Source organism: Hemicordylus capensis, chromosome 1 (assembly GCF_027244095.1).
Source record: "Hemicordylus capensis ecotype Gifberg chromosome 1, rHemCap1.1.pri, whole genome shotgun sequence".
Taxonomy (NCBI): domain Eukaryota; kingdom Metazoa; phylum Chordata; class Lepidosauria; order Squamata; family Cordylidae; genus Hemicordylus; species Hemicordylus capensis.
This window is the reverse complement of record NC_069657.1, coordinates 8,495,848-8,519,837: the sequence shown is the minus strand read 5'-3', so window position 1 is coordinate 8,519,837 and position 23,990 is coordinate 8,495,848. Positions and strand designations below refer to the sequence as shown.

The window sequence follows — 23,990 nt, the reverse complement described above, 5'->3', positions numbered from 1 at the left end:
CACAACTTTGCTCATTGCGCTAGTGAAGTGCAGCATTATATACATTTACTCTTTTTATATCCCGCTCGTCCTCCAAGGAACCCAGAGGGATGCACATGATTGTATTTCTCCTCACAACAACCCTGTGAGGTAGGTTAGGCTGGGAGAGAAATGACTGGTATAGAATCACCCAGTGAGCTTTATGGCTGAGTGGGGATTTGAACCTTAGTCTCCCCGGTCCTAGTCCAACACTCTAAGCACTACACCAAGCCGGCTGAATGTCAGCCATGGTCCCTATTTTTTGCATTTGGGGGAATGCCTTGTTAAAATGCTGCTTGTGTGAGTCGTACATTAAAATAAATGTGTCTGCATGAACATAAGGCTTCAAAACAGGTCTAGGATGACATATCACACATGGCAGATGTTGTGTGGAATATAGAACAGATTGTGAGAGAATTACGCTTTCCCAGTATATCTCTAACAAAAACGCCATCACCCTCCTGGCATTAAAATCAGCAGAAGACAGAGTAAATGCATGGATCATACGACTGGCAGTGAAGACCCATCAACCACAAATCACATCCGGACTAGTAGTTTTGTGAATGGAAGGGGCAATGCACACAAGGAACAATTTTCACCAATCCCCCACACTGCACCCCTTGTCATTCCTTGAAAATAGGAACATAGGAAGCTGCCCTATACCGAGTCAGACCATAGGAACATAGGAAGCTGCCATTGGTCTAACTAGCTCAGTATTGTCTTCACAGACTGGCAGCGACTTCTCCAAGGCTGCAGGCATGAATCTCTCTCGGCTCTATCTTGGAGAAGCCAGGGAGGGAACTTGGAACCGTCTGCTCCTCCCAAAGCGGCTCCATCCCCTGAGGGGAATATCTTACAGTGCTCACACATCAAGTCTCCCATTCAGATGCAACCAGAGTGGACCCTGCTTAGCTAGGGGACAAATCATGCTTGCTACCACAAGACCAGCTCTCCTCTCCGTATGGACCATTAATCCATCTAGACCAGGGATTCTCAATGTTGAGTCTCCAGATGTTATTGGACTTCAACTCTCATAATCCCCAGCCCCAGTTGCCTTTGGTTGGGGATTATGGGAGTTGAAGTCCAATAACATCTGGGGACCCAACGTTGAGAATTCCTTCCCAGAGTGGCCCCATCCCCTAAAGGGAATATCTTACAGTGCTCACACATGGAGTCAAAGCGAGATAAGTCAAGCCTCAATTTGTTATAATTGTGATGATCATGGCGTACAGCTCATGAAAACCCCAAATCCACAATCCCAGAAAATTAGAATATTACATGGAACCAAGAAGACAAGGATTGTAGAATAGACATGGAGTCGTCCCCTATTCAAATGCAAACCAGGGCAGAGCCTGCTTAGCCAAGAGGGCAATCCATGTACATTACCACAAGACCAGCTCTCCTCCCCAACCCAGGGAAGAGCAGAGGGGGAAGAAGGAGCAGGTGATCTCAAAGCCTGGCCCTCCACACCATGAACTGAAGTTCCCAGGAATGCAGCCACTGGCTGGGAATAAGCCGGCTCACAGAGGACAACTTGAAGCCAGCCCCAGGTACGGCGCTGAGCAGAGCGGCTGCCAAAAGGGGAGCTGGTCTACAGGCTCTGCTGCCCTTGGAGCACCAGGACAGCTTGGTACGTTCAGCACAAAACACCTTCATCCCTGCGGCTCAGCGAACATGACATGCTCTTGGCTCGCTTGATGGAGAGAACAGCAGGCAGCTGTGAGCTGCCATCCCTCATCATGCCGCCCTTTGGCAAGAGGCTGGTTCAGAAATGCTAGGCAGCCTGGCAATTCAAAATCTAAACAAGAACATAAGAACAGCCCTGCTGGATCAGGCCCAAGGAAGCCCATCTAGTCCAGCATCCTGTTTCGCACAGCAGCCCACCAGATGCCTCTGGAAGCCACAGGCAGGAGTTGAGGGCATGCCCTCCCTCCTGCTGTTACTCCCCTGCAACTGGTACTCAGAGGCATCCTGCCTTTGAGGCTGAAGGTGGCCTGTAGCCCTCTGACTAGTAGCCATTGATAGACCTCTCCTCCCTCTTCAAGCCATCCAGGTTGTTGGCTGTCACCACATCTCGGGGCAGAGAATTCCACAAGTGGATTATGCATTGTGTGAAAAAGTAGTTCCATTTGTTGGTCCTAAATTTCCTGGCAATCCATTTCATGGGATGACCCCTGGTTCTAGTGCTATGTGAGAGGGAGAAGAATTTCTCTCTATCCACTTTCTCCACACCATGCATGATTTTATAGACCTCTATCATGTCTCCCTGCAGTCGCCTTTTTTCTAAACTAAAGTACAGCAGGAAAGACACCTACTTTCATTCAGGGCCAGCTCCCAGTCTGCAGGGCCCCTCATGGCAAGAGCACCACACACATCCCTGGGCAGCTTTGGCTTGGAGGGCAGCTGCAGAGCTGACTCCTCCTCTCACCCTCCTCCTAGGTCAGGGGTAGGCAACCCTGGCTCGCCAGCTGTTGTTGAACTACAACTCCCATCACCCCCATCCACAATAAATTGTTGCTGGGGATGATGGGAGTCGTAGTTCAGCAACAGTTGGAGGGCCAAGGTTGCCTACCCCTGTCCTGGTGAGGGGTTTTATTATGGCTAGGGATGCTGGGAGTTGTCAGCAACATCTGGAATACCAAAGTTTGGGAGCTCCTGATCTAAAGCAACAAGAATTCTCTGAAAATCGGTACAGCAGGGACGTCAAGATCCAAGATACCCTAGAAGACATCCCCTACTTGCAAGAACCTTTAGTACGGGAAGATGAAGTTAGATCAGCACTCCGGTCATTACCAAGTCGGAAGGCTACAGGAATGGATGGAATAGCTACAGAAATATGGCAGGCAACAGAAGAAGAATCAGTCAAGGCTCTAACCAAACTATGCCAGCAAATCTGGAGAACGAGACAGTCATCAACAGATTGGAAGAGGTCAGTCTACACACCCATACCAAAGAAAGGAGACTCAACAGATTGCGCAGACCCTTGCACAATATCCTTAATTTACCGACTTGATAGCACCTAATCAATCAATCACATTTATTTTGTTTATTTATATTTGTATCCCACCTCTTAAAAACAGATGTAGGCAGCTTACAGATAAAAATGGACATAAAATGAAATATCATCATCGCCATGGCATGCAAAATACTGGCCTGCTTTAAACATCAGCCCTGTGCAAGTGAAAAACAAGGTCGGAGGTACAGGCAGTGATTGCTTGTCTGTTACGTGGCAGCTGTGTAGGAGGGCTTTTCCTCCCACCTTATTAAACAGCTGGGTACAGCTGTTGGGTAGGATGGAGCCCTTTGACTCAGCGGCCACTTAGCAGACAAACAGTTCTCCCAACACCTTGGGTTTTTTTTACTCACACACAATAGGAAAACTGAATGTGCACAGCTTTAACTTTGGTAAAATGCTTGTCCTTTCCTTCACACTTTCTGATAGTGTGAACTAGTCTGGGTTATCAAACTAAGACCTGATCCTGGTTTGTTTATTTTATTTTATTTATCATTCCATTTCTAAACTGCTTTCCATTAAAATACTCCCAAAGCAGTTTACAATATATTTAAAACAATGCACAATTAAAATACAAATTAAAAGAACAAATATTAAATATAAAAATAAGGTCTCTATATTTAAAAGTTTTAAAACCTATATAAAACAGTAACACAAAAAACACAAAGCAGTAGCAAAAACTGTACTCTCATATGCCTGGGTGAAGAGCCACGTTATAACTTGTTTTCTAAAAACTGTGATGGTTTGCATCTTGATCTGCTAACCAAGGTTTGTGCAAGCCAGTTTCACATATTCAGATAAAAGAGAAAACCATGGTTTGTTCCAAACTATGACCAGAAGCTTCAACTGTTCCTCCTCTCACACAAGAAGGCTTTGGGAAGAGAATTTCATGAGCGCTCATACATGTTTGTAGCTATCTATATATTTAATTGTCTTACGGACTGAGTAAGGAACTGCGTGGGGATGCGTGGGGATGTTTGGCAAGCCCCGCCCCCGCTGCAGCCACGACCAATGAAAACCCGGGGGCGGAGCTGCTGCTCAATGCCAGGACAGACAATGGGCTTAGGAGGAGACACAGCGGCAGCACAGCCACCCAAAAATGGCTGGCAGGGAGGGAAGGAGAGAAGGAGCCGGGTGGCGGACAGAGGAAGCCACCAGCAGGCTCAGGAGGAGGCATGGTAGCGGTGGGGCCCAGCTGAAAATGGCAGCCCACTGCCCAGATAATGGGCTTAGGAGGCAGGCTGCCCAAAAATGGCTGGCAGGGAGGGAGGCAGGAAGCCGAGTGGAAGGCAAAGCCCCGCCACCCAGAGGAGGCCACCGGTGGGCTCAGGAGGAGGCGCGGCGGCGGTGGGGCCCAGCCGAAAATGGCGGCCTGCCGCCCGGTGAAGAAGAGTCACAGTGGCGGCAGGGCCAGGCCAAAAATGGCCCGTCGCCATACAGAGGGAGAGAATGACCCGCTGCCCCAGTAAGGAGGAGGCGCAGCAGCGGGGCCTGGAGCAGGAGTGTACTGTCTCACAGATGCTCTGTGCGGGTTCCGCTTGTATATGAATAAGCCATAAGCAACAACAACGGCAGAACCAAAATGGAAGCATATCTTGATGTACATTAATGATGGTCAAAATGATTGATGCTAATTGTTCATTACTGGAAAACCAATAAAATGTTAATGAAAAAAACCCTCACAATTTCAAAGCACAAAATCTAAGAAGCATCAGCAGTAAAACAAAAGTACAATGAATAAAAATGTCTGGGCACCTTTACCAGGTACCAGAAATTCATAAGAGTAGCACCAGACACATAGATTTTTTAGAGACAAGCCACAGATGAGAGCCACCACTGTAAAGGCCCTGAAAACTGAACCCACATCTTTTGGGCAACTGATACATGGTGCTGAAATTTTAGTAGTTGTTATAACCATCGTGTAGCTCAGGGGTTCTCAAACTCAGGTCCCCAGATGTTGTTGGACTACAGCTCCCATCATCCCTAGATAAAATGGCCAAATGTCAGTGTGGCTAGGGATGATGGGAATTGTAGTCCAACAACATCTAGGAACCCAAGTTAAGAACCCATGGTATAGCCTAATCCAATAATATTAACTCAAAAGGGAATTGTAGTCCAACAACATCTAGGAACCCAAGTTAAGAACCCATGGTATAGCCCAATCCAATACATATTAACTCAAAATGGAATTGTAGTCCAACAACATCTAGGAACACAAGTTAAGAACCCATGGTATAGCCCAATCCAATGCATATTAACTCAAAAGTAAATCCCATTGAGTTCAGTGAAAATTACTCCCACTGAATTGCATAAGATTGCAGCTGTTTTCTTTAAAAACAAGTTGTTCTAGTAAGAACTAATCTGCCTAATTTCCTTTCAATATCCCTACAACTGTACTAAATTTGGTCCAAATCATTAGGCCATTCACAAGTTAGCCCACTTGTGCCTTAAACATTCATGTGTCCACCATCTTGAATTGAGGTGGATGATATCATCATAAATTATGCATTTGAGATGGATGTATCCCTAAAACTGTACCAAATTTGGTCCAAATCGGTTCCCACTTGCACCTCAAACATTCATGTGTCCACCATCTTGAATAGGGTGGATTACACCATCACAAACTATGCCCTTGAGCCATCCCTATGTGTCCCTAGACCTGTAGCAAAACTGGTTCAAATCAGTGAGGCAGTTCACAAGTTAGCCCAATTGCACCCCAAACGTTCATGTGTCTGCCATCTTGAATCGGGGTGGATGGCATCATCACAAACCATGCTGTTGAGGTGTCCCTGCATGTCACTCACTACAACTGTACCAAATTTAGTTCAAATGAGCTAGGCAGGACGTAAGTCTTGCACTTCAAACATTCACACATCCGCCACCTTGGATTGAGGTGGATGACATCATAACAAACTATGCCACTGAGCTGTCCCTATGTGTCACTCACGACAACTGTGCCAAATTTGGTTCGAATCAATTAGATCGTCCACAAGTTAGCTCACTTGCATCTCAAAAGTTCACACATCTGCCATCTTGAATCGGGGTGGATTACATCATCACAAACAACGTCATTGAAATGTCCCTATGCGTCCCTACAGCTGTAGCAAATTCGGTTCAAATTGGTTAAGCAGTCCACAAGTTAGCCCACTTACACCTCAAACATTCACGCATCTTCCATCTTGAATCGGGGTGGATGTCATCATCACAAACCTCACCACTGAGGTGTCCCTATGTGTACCTATAACTGTGCCCAGTTTTGTTCATATTGGTCCCTGTTGTTCGCAAACAACATTGCGAAGTTGATGCGGGAGACACACACACGGACAGACACATGGACGGACGGATGGACACATGTTGATCTCATAAGCCTACTGGAAAGTAGGCTAAAATACACACACAATAATTAACGACTACGAGAATATAGATATTGTAACTATATGATAAACAAAGCCACTTTATTCATTTAGTTCTATCTATGTAAACTGCTTTAGGGACTTTTGTTGAAAAGTGGTATTAAGATATTTGTCATACTTGTGTATGAAACACTCTGTTATGCCACTGGCTGAACTGCAGTGAGGTCATAGAATATCCCACAAACATTTTAACTGCTGAGGGAGAGAGTTAGTTGCAGAATAAAGTAAAGTTGTGCTGTTGAGTCAGTGTCGACTCCTGGCGCCCAAAGAGCCCTGTGGTTGTCTTTGGTAGAATACAGGAGGGGTTTACCATTGCCTCCTCCCGAGCAGTATGAGATGATGCCTTTCAGCATCTTCCTATATCGCTGCTGCCCGATATAGGTGTTTCCCATAGTCTGGAAAACACACCAGTGGGGATTTGAACCAGCAACCTCTTGCTCCCTAGGCAAGTTACTTCCCCACTGAGCCATTAGGTGGCTAGTTGCAGAATACTGACTATCAATTCAACTGCTCTGACAGAAGTGGAAGCTGAGTTTCTGTACGTGGGAGTGAGATCTGGGGGGACACTCACAGAGCGCAGAGACCACAGGTTTTTTACTGAAGAAATGCTGAGGAAACAAAGTGTTTGGAAGGTGTGGGGCTGCAGAATAAGGGATATGGGCAAAAGCCTTATATAGGGCCTACAGACAAGAGGCGTGTGCTGTGAGCAGAGATGCACAAGATGGTGAGGGCTGGATTTCCCATATCGATCTGAAATAATCAGCAATCCCTCGGGCCTCCAAGAAGCAGTGTCAGCTCATCTAACCATCTCTGTCCTTTGCAATTTCTAATTACGAAAAGATGGAGACAAGTATATTGTATAAATTAACTCGTCAGTACTGCCCCAGGATGACACCTGTCCGCCTTTCCTCTAGGCAAGCAGATCACTGACACACTTCCCCTGTCCTCTTTAGTGCTTCCCAATTTGAGACGGAGCACGGCGGAGGGAGAGCCCGTGCTTGTTATTAATGAACGGCCAGGCGCAGCCCATCTCTTAAGAGAATGCCTGTTCTGAGCAGGGGTCCCCAACCTTGGGTCCCCAGATGTTGCTGGACTTCATCTCCCACCATCCACATCCATACCCAGCTTTGACCATTGCAGGTAATGGGACAGCTGTAACCTGCAACACTTGGTCAGGAAGGAACCCCTATTCTAGCAATAGCAATAGCAATAGCACTTACATTTATATACCGCTCTATAGCCGGGGCTCTCTAAGCGGTTTACAATGATTTTAGCATATTGCCCCCAACATTCTGGGTACTCATTTTACCGACCTCGGAAGGATGGAAGGCTGAGTCAACCTTGAGCCCCTGGTCAGGATCGAACTTGTAACCTTCTGGTTACAGGGCGGCAGTTTTACCACTGCGCCACCAGGGGCTCTTGGTCTAGAGTTCGAATGAAGCAAATTGCACAAAGCACCCATTACACCAAAAAAGAGCTGGTCTTGTGGCAGCAAGTATCAATTGTCCCCTTTGCTAAGCAGTGTCCACCCTGGTTTGTATTTGAATGGGAGACTAAACTGAGCACTGTTAGATAGGATGGGGACACTCTGAGAAGAGCACCTGCCTGCTTGCATGCAGAAGTTTCCAAGTTCTCTCTCTGGCAGCATCTCCAAGATAGAGCCGAGAGAGACTCCTGCCTCCAACCTTGGAGAAGCCGCTGCCAGTCTGTGTAGACAATACTGAGTTAGATGGACTCATGGTCTGACTCAGTATAAAGCAGCTTCCTGTGCTCCTACATTTTCATGAGCGACCAGCACAGGACTCAGTCATGGGTAGGCACCACGGAATGAAAAGTGTGCAATATGAATCAGCTGCACAACCCTGGCAGAGGAAAAGCCCAGGCTCAGTAATCTGTATTACCTTTAAATGCTGCCCTTCCTCCTGATCAGAGTGCATGGGGGTTTCACTCATTTCCTGTGCATTTTTTTCAGCTGGCATCACCCAGTGCTGGTGGGGGCAGTGGTTTGCAACCACTGGCAAGTGATACATGTCTGAAAAAATCTGAGTCCTTTGCTGGCTGTTTCTGGAGACTGGCACACAACTGGACTCTGTAGTTGTCTACTCCCTGGATTGGAGAATCCAATTCCTGATGCCAGCCCACTCCACTTCCAGCTTTCCTTTTTTCCGTATGGAGTTGTGTACCTGTGGATAGCATAATATTTCTGCACTCATGGCTGGTTCCTGAACTTTACTGTAACAGTGGGATGTACTTGGAGCCTGGATCAATTATCTGCACCCAGAAAGAGACTTGGAAGTCAGTTAGTCCCCTGCTAACTGAGCAAAGTGGTGCTTCTCTTTATTTAGCAGGGGGAGAGCAACTGGCCCTAGCCATCCCCAGCAGCACAGCATCCCTCCAGTGGCTGTTGCTGGTGTCTATCTTATGTTTTTGTTTTTAAGTTTGTGAGCCCTTTGGGGACGGGGAGCCATTTTATTTATATCTGTGTAAACTGCTTTGGAGCCACCTAATGGCACAGCAGGAAGTAACTTGTCTAGGGAGCAAGAGGTTGCTGATTCAAATCCCCCCTGGTGTGTTTCCCAGACTATGGGAAACACCTATATTGGGCAGCAGCGATATAGGAAGATGCTGAAAGGCATCATCTCATACTGCACGGGAGGAGGCAATGGCAAACCCCTCCTGTATTCTACCAAAGACAACCACAGGGCTCTCTGGTCACCAGAAGTCAACACCGACACGATGGCACAACTTTACTTTTATTTTAACTGCTTTGGGAACTTTTGTTGAAAAGTGGTATATAAATATCCGTCATATTCCTATCTGTATTCCCCTTGGTTCTACCAGACCTCTCTCAGCAAGGATGCCAGTGTGACTTTGCACCAACTCAAACATGCAGGAACAAACACATGGTACAGTTCTCCATGGACTGCCCCACTTCAGACTGCAGGTAGGAGAATCTCAAATGTTTGAATATTTCTCCATCATAGGCTCTGCTGTCCTGCTTCCTTCCTGCCAAGTTCTAGCTATACTAGGCATTGCTGTGCTTCACTGAAAAGCAGCCTCAGAAGGCTGTTGTTTCAAAGCGTGGGGAGGAGATGGGGTTAACCCTCTTCCCACCAACCATCTTCTCATTCAGAATGTTTCCCTCCCTCCCACAACCTGCTTTCCCCCTTGCAGGGAGTCTTTCCAGCATGGGAGTCTTGTGGCAGAGAAAGTAGCATGGAGGTGATGATATTGAGTGTCAAGATGGCAAATATTTCAGCACGCCTCCCTCTTCCCTCACCCCCTGCCCAGCCTACTTCCCAGCTCAAAAATCCCAGCCTCCCATGGCTGCTTTTCATTTTTTTAAATGTCAGGGCTTTGCTGAATGCAAGAGTAATATGCAGTTTGCCCCAAAAGAAGCAAAAAGAAGTAAGATGCAGCAGTTTGCCTCTAAAGAAGTAAGAAACTGCCCTGAGATTTGCTATAGGGCAGTATAAAAATGAAACAAACAAATAAATAAAAGAGAGAGTTGCTTCACTTGCAGCTTTGCCTGTCTACACAGAGGCAGGCAACACAGTCTCCTGTTTTTCAGGGGGGAGAGAGAGAGAGATCCTGCTGCGGGACTCTGTCTCCTGGGGCCAGCTGGCCACATGGCAGAGAGAAGGGGAGGTCAGGAGAAGGTCAATCCTTCTTTGGTAACAGCCTTAGACCCCCTGGGGCCAGCAGAGCTGCTGCATGGACCTAGAATCCTTGGCAGAGCTAAATCCCTAAAGTGCATCTATTGCACAGAAGCCAGTGAACTTGGAGCAGGGAGACCTGGGTTCAGATCCTTGCCATGAAGCCTACTGAGAGGCACTGGGCAAGTCACCATCAGCCTAGCCTGCCTCATAGGGTTGATGTGAAGATATTATGGAATCCTGCCTTATACCAAGGGTTCTCAAATGGGAGTCCCAAGATGGACTGCAACTCCCATTACCCCCTGCCACAATTGATGATGGACGTTGTAGTCCAACCACATCTTGGGACCCACAACTGAGAAGCCCTGCCATAGACACATTGCCCTAGGCTTGAAGGAAGGATACAACGGTGATCCACAAACATTCAGAGATGTTTGGCCCACCAAGCCAAATCCAACCAATCAGCCACATATGGAGGTCCACCAAAGACTTAATACGTTTCCTATTTTGCTACCAGCTTGGGACAATATATGGCAGGAGGGCTGAATTCAGGTCAGTGCAGGCCTTGAACCTGCAACAGACTCAGAGTTTCTGCAATTTACGGCATAGCATTTGGGGTAGGCAGGGGTGCCAGGATATTTTTTGAAAGAAGGAAGCTGGTTTGGCTACCTCTGGGCACAGACTCTTCAATCTCCCCCCTCCCCCCAAATCATCTGGCAATCCATTTGTTACAGGAATAAGTACATACTGCAGCTGACAACTTAAAACATTTCTCTCCCGGTGGAAAAACAGAGGTTTATCAGCAAAAGGCCACCTCTTAGTCCAAATCTTCACAACCCCAAAGAATGTAACGTGTCTCCTATTATATACCATTGCACCAGGGTGTCTTTCCTTTTCTTTTCAGTGAATGTGGCAACAACCCCAGCCAACATCCATGCACAACAGACATATCATGGGGAGCAGTCTTGTGAAATAATCTTCCGCCTTGTTTTCTAAATCTCCACTTTCCCTCCATGCAATGGCAGTCCTGGAAAATCAAGCAGCATCCCCCCCCCCCTCGCTTGGTTTTAATCTGAAGCGAGGGAGGGGGGTGGGGAAGGCAGAAGAAGCCAAGAAGCCCTTCCCTCATGTTTCTGGCCACCGTTCAGCCTTGGAATTTCACGAGCCGTTTGACCCCCAGCCGGAGGGAGGTGGAACAATGAATGCAATCAAAGCCTTGGACTGGGGGGGGGATTCGAGCTTTGTACAAGAAAGCGGGGTGGCGGCGGCGGGGGGGGGGGAGGGATGGGGAAGGAGGGGAGAGAGGCGCAAATCCCCAGACAAAAGGCAGGCAGACCCAGCAGCAAATTGGTGGCATCCTCTCTCCATTCATGTCACACAAAGGCGGCTCAGCAGCAACCCTGGAGCCCGTTCTTGCAGAAGTCCCTGCTCTGCTGCAACCCTGGCCAAGGCCTCCTTGTACTCCCCCCCCGCCCCACACACACACACACTCCCGCCCTCCATCCCGGCAAGCCCCCATAGGCCAAGGGCAGCGCGTGCATCTATTGTCCGCGCGGACTCTAGCCCAGATGGGGCGAAGCGACTCGGGAGACTCCGAACTCCTCCGCAGGCTCCCCCCCCCAGCCAGCAGCCCAGACGCCCCCCACTCCCCAGCCCGGCCACACCTGAGCGTCCCGCACCGTCCCCTTAGCCGAGCAGCATCTTCAAGGTGCCTCGGAGGCGGAAGAGCTCCTCACTCGCTCGCTGGTCCTCCTCATCCCGCTCTCAGTCTCAGTCGCTGCCTTCACGGCCAGGGGATTGGGAAGCGCAGGGGGTCTGCATATTCATGAGGCACTCCTGCCCCGGCTCGCCGATTGGCCAGAGGCAGGAGCAAGACACGCCCCTCGCATCCCTCCTTCGCCTTCCCACCGTCGCCCCCGCCCTCCTGCTTTGTGTGCCTGGGGGAGATGCTGGGGGGAGGAGAGGAGAGGGTCGAGCGTCCGCCAGCTGTTTTTTCCTGCGGGTTTAATAAGGAGGAGGAGGAGGAGGATTAGCATGTGTCTGGCGCTGCCAAGTATACGCAGCACGTTGCAGGGAAAGAGCTCGTGGCAATAATAATGATGGTGATGATGATAATCATAAAATAATTACTGATCATAAAATAGTGAGCGTTTGTATGCACTTTCAAGTATGTATGGCACTTTTAATTGTAGTAGTAGTAATTTAATTAAAGAATCAAAGGATGAATACAAAAAACAGCAGATGAGGAATCGACGAGAAAAATGGCACAACAAACCATTGCATGTGCTCAGTTCTTTAATGACATACAATCCAAAGTCAACAATAGCACAACATGGCAGTGGTTATAGAAGGGGACACTGAAGAAGGAAACAGAACCGCCCTGAGCCATTTTGGAAGGGCGGTACAGGTCTCATTTTTACAGCCACCCCATAACAAATTATTCTCTGGGTGGCTTACAACCAGAAGTGCACCTAGGTAATTTTAGAGCCTGGACCTAAAGACCTTTGGAGGACCCCCTTGAAAGTTAAGCATCTTTTTTTTAACATGTAGGTTCTTGAGGGCACAAACCACACCACCCAGGACAGACTAAAGAAGATTGGGGGGCCCCTGGGGTGTGTGGGTGCCCTGGACTTTGGCCCCGAAGCCCAGAGGTAAGAGCGCCTCTGCTTACAACACAACATTAAAACATGAGATAAAAACACACATTAAATTATAACAGGCCAAAAGAAGGGGGGGGAGAGAGAGAATACAAAATACAATCCAAAAACAAATTTTAAATCTTTTTTTAAAAATCAGTTACAATCAAATCAAAATTTTAAAAAACGAAATTTTAAAATTAAAAAGCCTGAGTGAACAAAAACAGTCTTTACTTGGCATCTAAAATAACAAAGTGATGAAGCCAGGTGAACCTCACTGGGGAGGCTATTCCATAAATGGGGTGCAACCACCGAAAAGGCCATCTCCCTGGTAGCCACTCGCCTCACTTTGTTTGCAGGGGCACCTGGAGGAGGACCTCTGAAGAAGATCTTACGGTCTGAGTCGGGACATATGGGCCCAGGCACTCTCTCAGATAACCCGGTTCCAAGCCATTTAGGTTTTTAAAGGTTAAAACCAGCACCTTGAATTGGGTCCAGAAATGGACTGGGACCCAGTGCAGCTGACAAAGCACTGGCGTGATATGATCAAAATGTGTGCAAACAGCCTCCTGGGATCTCTCGGGGGTCTCTTCAGGATGCCCTGCACACTCACGCGGGGCATAATGGGACTCCCGGGGGCCACGTGGCCCCCAATCCCTGCAGACCCTGCCGGCTCCATGACAGAGCCGGTAGCCTTGTGGGCGGCCAATCCGGTCGCCCAGATATGAGCGGCTGCTCATCTGCAGGGAGAGCGGGCTAAGCCCGACAGAAGCTGTCGGCAAGCCCAACAGAAGCTCTTCTCCCAGATCGTGAGAAGAGCTTCACAAAGTAGGCTCATGACTACATCTGGGGGCCGAAGGCTGAGAACCTCGGATGTACATTGTACATAGTTGAACCAACAGGAGCATGCTGAGAAAACTTTCCCCCCACACCGACATGGGCCATAGCCCTCCTCCACCCTCCCTATGTGGATACAGCCTTTCTCACAAACACCGTGCCACCTCATCTGATTGTAGGGATGTGCCCGGAACGGGCGGGGGGGGGGGTTGAAGGCGGGGGGTATCTTTAAGGGTGGGGCAGGGTGCTCTTATCTCTCCTGCTGGGTTTCCCCCGCTGGCGCTACACTTTGAAAGGGTCTGGCGGAGCGGCAGCGTACCTCCCTGCTGCCCCGTTGCTTTGTCAGCAACGGAAGTGCCCGATGTGCATGCGTGCTTCCAGTCCAACAAGGCAACAGGACGGCAAGGAGGTACGCTGCCGCCCCACCAGACCCTTTCAAAGTGTAGTGCCAGTGGGGGAAACACGGTAAGAGGGGTAAGAGCACCCTCCCCCACCCTTAAAGGTATCCCCCCTACCTTAGAACTGGCCAAACTGCTGGTCGTTCAAACCTGTTCGGAGGCCCCGTAAAAGGGCACATCCCTATCTGGTTGTGGAGGGGGTAGAGCTGTGGGACGCATCGGAGTGGAGGCGAGACTTGCCTTTGGTCTGATAACAACTGAAGGGGGCGTATATGTCTTCTGCCTCAAGGCCATTTGAGAGAACGTCTTCTTCTGAGAGCGTCTTCTTCTGCACGATCCCCATCGTCCACTGCGTTTGTCAGGGGAGGCCCGTCTGTGGCTACCTTCAAGTTGTTTGGTGGCCACTCAGTGACGGGCCTTCTCAGTTGTTGCTCCGATACTTTGGAAGGCGCTTCCCATTGACATAAGACTCTCCGCATGTCTAGCGGTTTTTAAAAGATCTTTGAAGACTCATCTTTTTAACCAAGCCTTTTAGCTTTTGTAATTTTAAATACTGTAAACTGATTATGCCTTAAGCAGCTTTTGGAGTTTTAATTGATTTAAATGTTTTATTTATTTGTATTGTTGTTTTATAGTTGTGAACCGCACCGAGACTTTGGTTTGGGGCAGTATATAAATGTATTTATTATTATTATTATTATTATTATTATTATTATTATTATTATTATTAATAACAATAATAACAATAATAAACATCTATCAAAACAGTTCAATCACATTTTGCAAGGAGGTGATATTGAACAATGGCTAACAACTGGGAAAACTCATCTCATCATGAAAGACCCAGCAAAAGGTGCAGTTCCAAGTAATTATAGACTGATAACCTGTCTGCCAACCATGTTCAAATTATTAACTGGAATAATAGCAGATGAAGTGATGCAACACTTATTAACTAACAAACAGCTTCCAGTTGAACAGAAAGGAAATTGCCCGAACAGCAGAGGCACAAAAGACCAGCTGCTGATTGACAAAATGATTTTAGAAAATTGCAAGAGAAGAAAAACCAATCTAAGTGTTGCATGGATTGACTACAAGAAAGCCTTTGATTCATTGCCTCACACATGGATACTAAAATGTTTAGAAACAACTGGTGTCAGCAAAAACATCCAGATATTTATCAAAAAAAGCAATGAGCATGTGGAGTACACAGTTAACAATCAATGGCGAGACACTTGGACAGGTTAGCATTAGAAGAGGCATTTTCCAAGGGGACTCACTATCCCCTCTGTTGTTTGTAATCGCCATGACCCCACTTTCACAAATACTAAACAAAACAGGCCTCCAATACCAAACATCTAAAACATCAAGTAAAATCAACCATCTGCTGTACATGGACGATCTGAAGTTGTATGGAAAGACCCAGTCAGAAATCGAATCACTGCTAAACACTGTCCGTATATTCAGTAGCGACATACCAATGGAGTTTGGACTAGACAAGTGTGCTGCATTAATAATGAACAGAGGGAAAATAAGAAAAACAGAAGGAATAGAACTGCCCAATGGAAGCAAGATCAAGAACCTGGAAGAGAAAGAACATTACAAATACTTGGGCATTCTCCAGGCTGATAACATCGCACACACTGAAGTTAAAAGAAAAATTGGAAGTGAATACAACAGGAGAGTCAGAAAAATCTTCAAGTCCAAACTCAATGGCGGGAACATCATACAAGCCATAAACACCTGGGCTATACCTCTTATCAGATACACTGCAGGGATAATAGACTGGACCCAGGCAGAGCTAGAGACGCTAGATCGTAAGACCAGGAAAATCATGACCATCAATCATGCTCTGCACCCCCGCAGTGATGTCGATAGGCTATACCTCCCTCGCAGCTCAGGTGGAAGAGGAATGCTGCAAGTCCATCAAACAGTAGAGGAGGAGAAAAGAGGCCTTGAAGAATATATCAAGGAAAGTGAAGAAGATGCACTTCAAATGGTCAATAATGCGAAACTATTCAACACCAATGAAACAAAGCAGGCCTACAAGAAAGAACAAGTCAAGAACCGAGCAGAAAAATGGAGAAATAAGCCCCTGCATGGTCAATATTTACACAATATAAGTGGAAAATCAGACATCACCAAGACCTGGCAATGGATTAAGAATGGCAACTTGAAGAAAGAAACAGAGGGTTTAATACTGGCTGCACAAGAACAGGCACTAAGAACAAATGCAATAAGAGCAAAAGTCGAAAAATCCACCACAAACAGCAAGTGCCGCCTTTGTAAAGAAGCAGATGACACCGTGGACCACCTGATCAGCTGTTGTAAGAAGATCGCACAGACTGACTACAAACAAAGGCATGACACGGTAGCAGGGATGATGCACTGGAACATCTGCAGAAAATACAAGCTACCTGTAGCCAAAAACTGGTGGGACCATAAAATTGAAAAAGTTGTAGAAAATGAAGACGCAAAAATATTATGGGACTTCCGACTACAAACAGACAAACATCTGCCACACAATACACCAGATATAACTGTAGTCGAGAAGAAAGAAAAACAAGTGAAAATAATCGACATAGCAATACCAGGGGATACAGAATAGAAGAAAAAGAAATAGAAAAAAATCACCAAATACAAAGATCTACAAATTGAAATTGAAAGGCTGTGGCAGAAAAAGACCAAAATAATCCCAGTGGTAATTGGCGCCCTGGGTGCAGTTCCAAAAGACCTTGAAGAGCAAGCACCTCAGTACCATAGGGGCCACAGAAATCACCATCAGCCAATTGCAAAAAGCAGCTTTACTGGGAACAGCCTATATTCTGCGACGATATCTATAATAATAATAACAGCAACAACATTGACAATAAAATTCAGCCATCCCAGGTCCTTGGGAAGGACTCGATGTCTGGATAAAACAAACCTGTTGATAACACCTGTTTAACTGTGTAAACAAGAAATAAATAAATAAATAAATTTATTATTATTATTATTATTATTATTATTATCCCTCGTGGTTTACCATTTTTTCTCTACTGTTATTCCACAGTGTGAAACAGGATGCTGGACTAGATGGGCCTTGAGCCCGGTCCAGCAGGACTGTTCTTATGCCCCCATGCCCTTCAGGGAGCACACACTGGTTGATTAAGGGAGAATTAAAAGGGGTTCATCACTAATGCTGCACTGAACAGGAAGCCATTGGAAGCAGGAGCTGCAAGGAGGAAGCTTCTAACAAAAGTGGCAGGGGTCTTTGCTGAATTGAACTTACTTCTGAGTAGACATTTTAGAAGGACCTGGGCCATGGGGATGGGCATTGCTGGATAATCTGGCACTCTATTAAGTGTGGTCTAGAATCACCATTATATTTGTTTTTACATTTATATCCCACTCTTCCCCCAGAAAAGGTGTACATAGTGGTGTTTGTTCTCACAACCACCCTGTGAGGTAGGTTAGGCTGAGACAGAAGTGACTGGACCAGAGTTACCCAAAGAGTTTCATGGCTGAATGGGGATTTGATACTCAGGCCTCCCCAGCCCTAGTCCAACACTACACTACACCACGCTGGCTCGTTTTAATTTTGCTTCTAAGAGGCCATGCCTCAGCAGTGCTAACCGGCCCTAATGTAGCTGGAGGCAACTTGACTCAGAGCAGACGCCAGCGATTCTCTGCACAAATTCATGGCAAATAAATCAAAACATTCAGTACAATTGCCCTGGAAAACTACATATAGCAAATGTCTCATCCCTGCTGGATGGCCATGTGCAGATGCAATGAGGGAGGAGAAATTGTTTTTCTTTGCTGCCATCACTGCAAAATAGACACTAACAGAATAGGCTCTAAAATAAACTCTAGCCTATTATATTATTATTATTATTATTTTACTGAATTTATATACCGCCTAGTATAACAATCTCTAGACAGTTTACAGAATTAAAACATATAATATAATGCATAATAGCAGAAGGTTGCCGGTTCAAATCCCCGCTGGTCTATTTCCCGGACTATGGGAAACACCTATATCGGGCAAGCGCAGCGATATAGGAAGATGCTGAAAGGCATCATCTCATACTGCATGTGAGATGGCAGTGGTAAACCCCTCCTGTATTCTACCCAAGACAACCACAGGGCTCTGTGGGCACCAGGAGTCAAAATAGACTCAACGGCACACTTTACCTTTAATAACTATAACTTATAATAAACTTTGCTATGTTGCTGCCATATACTTCAGAGAGACTGGTGGTGGTGGTGATGATGGGGAGTTAGGTGCCTAGACTGATGTGGTCCTAGGCAGAGGGAGGTTTAGCAGTAGAAGTACATGAAGAACATGGCAGTCACACAGTACAGTTAGCCCTGGGGACGGGCGGGGGGGGGGCAGATGGACAGTCTCTCTCTCTCTCTCTCTCTCTCTCTCTCTCTCTCTCTCTCTCTCTCTCTCTCTCTCTCTCCATCTCATCTCATCTCATCTCATCATTAGTCCCCTGCTAACTGAGCAAAGAGGCATTTTTAAAAGTGGCGATTCTCTTTATTTAGCAGGGGGAGAGCAACTGGCCCTAGCCATCCCCAACAGCACAGCATCCCTCCAGTGGCTGTTGATGGAGTCTTTATTTATATAGATATAAATAAATAGGCTCCCTATCCCCAAAGGGCTCACCATCTAAAATAAGTTTCTTTTTTGGATGGTGAGCCCTTTGGGGACACGGAGCCTATATCTCTCTATCTCTCTATCTCTCTATCTTTGTAAACTCCTTTGGGAACTTTTGTTGAAAAGTGGTATATAAATATTCCTCTTATTCATATAAGCACCAAACTAGGAACTGGGAACCTTCTGTGCAAGGCATGAGCTATGGCCTTTGCTCTTCTAGAGTACATTTTAAATATTATCTCAGTAACCCTGTCAACAGACCTTCAGGTTAAACCAGTATTATCATATATCACGGGGGGGGGGGGTCTTGGAAATGGTAGTTATCCAAGGGCCCTGAATTTGTGGCTGATGTGAGATTTGAAACAGGGACTGGCTCAGACATATATCCACCACTACAGCACACTACCAATCGGGGCAGCCCTTTCATGAGGCATGGTGAGGCAGTTGTCTCAGGCAGCAGTTTATTGGTGCGCCAGCAGGATGTAAGAGTGCTTCTCATCACACTCATCACACTCCTTGCAAAATTTGCAAGGAGCAAAAAGGAAGAAGAGGAGCAACCGTCCCTCCTCCACACAACCACATGACACTTGCAAAGCCTGCAAGGGTCCGTTCTGGGACAAGGGGGCACCCCCCGTAAGGCTGCGTAATGTTGGTGGGTTTTTGGCATAATCTCATATGAACTTTTTCTTTCGTTATCACGGGATCATCATCAGCGGCACAGCAGAACTTGAAAGGCAATATGCCTCCCGCGCCCTACTTGTGGATTGTAGTGCCGCAACCCGCAGCTCATTTCTGTTGATATTGATCCCAAAAGCTCCTGAGGCGTGTGTGAGATCTGCATTGCTGACAGGAGTAGAAACCTTTTTCCTTTGATAAATCTAGTCAGCAAATACAACCAGGGACGTGGAACTGCTGAGTAAAAACTCCCAGGCCCTCCTCTGTGCTGACCAAGGTCACACAAGTAAGTTACAGTACGGCCAAGAAGGCCTAGAAGTGGGACTTCAGATTTCCAGGGCTCCGTTCCTGTAAGCAGAGCCTGTTCGAAAAGCATAAAATCAATGGTGTTAAGAAATGACCTGGGACAGCGAAAATTGTCCCAGAAATAAATCACTGAAGACAGACTCACACGCCGAGAGAGAGAGAGAATCTCGGTTTAAAATTAAACCACCATCTGTCAATTCTCTGTAGGATTAAGTTATTTTTTCCCCTTCTGCCCTACATAATGAATTGCAACATTAGTCTAGCTCAGTCTTGAGAAGAATAAGAGAGAAAAGGCATAAGCTAAAAGGACCCAAAGAGGTACTCAAAGGCACCTTAGAGATCTGCAATTCCACACCTATTAATTAATTGTAATGAACCAGACATTAGACTTTAGGAACATAGGAAGCTGCCATATACTGAGTCAGACCATTGGTCTATCTCACTCAGTATTGTCTTCACAGACTGGCAGCAGCTTCTCCAAGGTTCCAGGCAGGAATTTCTCTCAGCCCTATCTTGGAGATGCTGTCAGGAAGGGAACTTGGAACCTAGATCCTCTTCCCAGAGTGGCTCCATCCCCTGAGGGGAATATCTTGCAGTGCTCACACTTCTAGTCTCCCATTCATATGCCACCAGGGTGGACCCTGCTTAGCTAAGAGGACAAGTCATGTTTGCTACCACAAGACCAGCTCTCCTCTTTGTTGATAATTACTATGTTGATGATTACTACAAAGGACCGTATAATTTGAAGAATCCAAGCCATTTGATTTGATCCAGATTAAATCTGAGGGCCAAATGAGATGGGAAAGGGAATTCTGTGACTGGAAGAATTCCCAATGTTGGGTGTCTCCCCCCCTCAAAAAAAAGGGAAGGGGAGAGAGCAATTCCGATTAGGGCCATGGTACAGGGAGAGGGAGAGTTTTATCTCTTGCCCCACGCTGATTTCCCATACCCTGTCCCCTCCCAAGTTGTGGCTGGGGGTGATGGGAATTGTAGTCCAACAGCATCTGGAGACTCAAGGTTGGGAACCCCTGACTTAAGGACACAGTTTCTGCCCATATGTCTCCCACTTCCCAGCTAACAGCTACTTGGACTGTGATTTGGATCAGAGGTGCTGTCTGGGCAGGGAAGGGTTAGACCTCCTTGTTCTGTGGCTCATCAAGGCCCTTCTCCTCTGGGAGCCTTCTGGAAGAAAACCTATATCTATATTGGGAGGGCCAATAACAAAATCACCCTGTCACATCTAGGGCCCTTTCTCATGATCAGGGCTGTAGGAAGGCTACAGATGACCGGGTCCCAGTTGCTGGGTGCACAGATCATGTGCCCAGACAATTCACTACTGCCCCAGGCAGCATGGAGTTGCAGAGGCTGGGATGCATTGTCCCGACCCCTGGAAATCCCACAATGCACTGCACAAGAGCAGGGTGCATTGTGGGTATCTCCCTGAAATGGACAGGCACCCTTCAGTGTCTCAGTGCTGGCTGAAAGCTGCCGGCACTGACACACGGAGGTCATTCACACAATCAAAAACCTGGGTTTGGGAGCTGTGTGTACTCCCAATTTTTGATTGTGTGGAAGCAAGGGTAGACGAAACCCTGGCTAGAAGTGATTGTGTGGAAGCAAGGTTAGAGGAAAACCTGGGTAACTTTTTCTCCTACCTTGCTTCCACACAATCACTTCTACCCAGGTTTTCCTCTGACCTTGCTTCCACACAATCAAAAATTGGGAGTACACACAGTTCCCAAACCTGGGTAGAACACAGGGTGGTGTTCTGTGGGTGGGGACTCCTGAGATTTCCCCATTGTCATGGACAGACCACCATCTGGTTAAGGTTGGACTCACAGTCACTTCCCACCTTCACAGGGGTGAGGGACCTATTAAGATGGACCGCCCAAGAAAGTTATTGGATCCAATAGGATTTTAAGAAGCATTGGAGGGATTTAGTGTTGTCTCTGCTGGTGATCCTGTTGATGCCCTGATGGAAAACTGGAACAGCAAACTCACTGGGGCAGTAGACATGATCGTTCCTAAGTGTCCTCTCTGACCCGCTTCAAAATTGGCCGGTTGGTAAACAGAAAAACTACAGGGGCTGAAGCGGCGAGGTAGACGATTGGAGTGCAAGTAGAGAAAGTAGAGAAAGACTCGACTCGAATCCAACAGATTACAACATAGAGAGGTAAGTGATCTATGCTCAGGCAATACGTGTGGCAAAGGAGCAATTCTTTTCTGCCCGAATTGCATCCGCATATCATGAAAAAATCATTAGAATTAGCTTGACCTGCTTGAAGGCGGATAATATGGGTCAATTTTTCAGATATGGCAATATGCCACATAAACTGATACCAAGATGTCAAAGACATGGTTTTATACTTCCAGTGTTGAGCAATGGATAATCTAGCCGCAGTTAACATAAAAACTATAAGGTCCTTAGACAATAATGACAAATTAGCTCCCGAAAATACACTTAATAGAGCCAGCTCTGGTCTCATATCTAAACTCTGTTGTGTAATTTTACCCATTTCTAAAAATACCTCTGTCCAAAAGCCAAAAACACTGGGACAAGACCACCATAGATGGAAGTATGTTCCCCTGTTTCCACAGCCGTTCCAGCATAACGGGGACATACTCTTATTAATGTGGGATACTCTAGAAGGGGTCAAATACCACCTGTGAAAAAGCTTAACAAAGTTCTCTTTAATTCGGGAAGAAGTAGAAAACACCAGCTTCCATTTCAGTATTCCATTCCAATGTGAGTCACTAATAGTTTGTTTGTTGTCATATATTTTAACTAATGTTTTAACTTTGTGTTTGTTTCCTTGTTGTAAACCGCCCAGAGACTTGAGTTTTGGGCAGTATAGAAATGTGCTAAATAAATAAATAGATCTATATTATTAATTCTTGTAGACGGACCGGGGGATGCGTGGGGATGTAGCAAGCTCCGCCCCCGCTGCAGCCACGACCAATGGTGGGCCCAGAGGGGGCGACACGTGCAAGGGCGGGATGGAGGAGCACACGCCAGGACAGGAGGTGGTTGGTGAGACTCCACAGGGGTCGTGGCTGAGGGAGGTGAAGGGCTGACCAGCTGAGGGACGACAAGCAGGGAGGAGAGGTGCCTTCGGGAGGAGCTGGGCTGCCCAATGTCTGACAAGAACTGGACAAAAATGTTGGCTTGCCACCCAGTGAGGTGAGAGGCTCTGTGCGGGGTCAGCAGGAGGTGGGCGACAGGAGCGACAGGAACAGGAGGTGGGGGAGGGCAAGAGAGACTGGGGCAGGAGAGACTGGGGCAGGGAAGGCAGGAGAGACGGGCAGGAGGTGGGACAGGGGTGGGCAGGAGATACATGGGCAGGAGAGACTGGGGCAGGAGGTGGGGGAGGGCAAGAGAGATGGACAGGAGGTGGGGGAGGGCAAGAGAAACTGGGGCAGGACAGACTGGGTCAGGAGGTGGGGTGGGGAGGGCAGGAGAGACTGGGGCAGGAAGTGGGATGGGGGAGGGCAGGAGGTGGGGTGGGTGGTGGGGCAGGGGAGGGCAGGGGAGACTGGGGCAGGAGGTGGGGCAGGAGGGGAATGGGCGGCTTGCAAAGTTCATCCGCCCGTTGCAGAGTGGGACAGACAGGTCGGTGGGAGGGGAATGGGCAGCGGGGCTTTGCCGACCGTTCAGCAAAGGAGGGCCAGGCGGGGAGGGCCTGAAGGTGGGGGGAGTGTACTGTCATACGGGGTCAGCTAGTATATATAATTTGCTGTTATTTCTGCACAGATTTGTACACTCAAAATGATAAATAATTGCATAGCCATATAAGATTTTTTTTGTCTTATCAGAATGATAATGTCTGTTTTAGAGTCTTTTTTTCCTTTCTCCTTTATTTTTCAACCTATTACATAAAACTTGAAATTGAGTCATTTTGTGGTATTCAGAGGCCCCGCAGAACACAAGGCAGCTGAAACTTGCTTAGCTTGTGCTGAAATCAAGCACTGTCCCCAGGTGTGTAGCTAGAGGAGAGGGGGCACGTGATTGCCCCGCTCCCCAGTGCCCCCCCCCCGTACTAGCCACGCCCCCTGCATGTGATGTCACATACAAGGGGAGTAGCCAGCACCTATTAGGGCTAGCCTGGCCCTCCTGAGTTTTCACTGTTCAACTTATCTCCCTTGCTTGGGGCAAGGGATGCTTCCCAGAGGCATCTGGTGGGCCACTGTTCTTATGTTCTAGTAGGAGTAGTTGTAGCAGCAGGAGCAGCAGCTCAGGGCCAGGCTGAAGGAGGGAGCCCACAGAGGGCTTAATCTTGTTGATACTGTTAGTCACCTGCAGGCACTTGCAAAAAAGTGGAACCTAAAGCAACATACATGAATCCCTTTTAGGCACATAACCCCTTGTTATTTTAATTATATTTGGTAATATTATAAA

General features: G+C 47.2%; 1 protein-coding gene across 2 annotated transcripts in view; it reads right to left on the bottom strand.

Annotated features, from left to right (window-relative positions):
• The window catches only part of ARMH4 (armadillo like helical domain containing 4), an 85,906-nt gene extending 73,815 nt beyond the window's left edge, over positions 1–12,091 (bottom strand). The window contains exon 1 of one of the 2 annotated variants that reach the window (XM_053282756.1): positions 11,765–12,091. The gene's annotated coding sequence lies outside the window, so the exon portion shown is untranslated. The remainder of the gene's footprint in view (positions 1–11,764) is intronic. The other variant, XM_053282755.1, reaches the window with a different exon arrangement.
• Between the last annotated feature and the right edge of the window lie 11,899 nt (positions 12,092–23,990).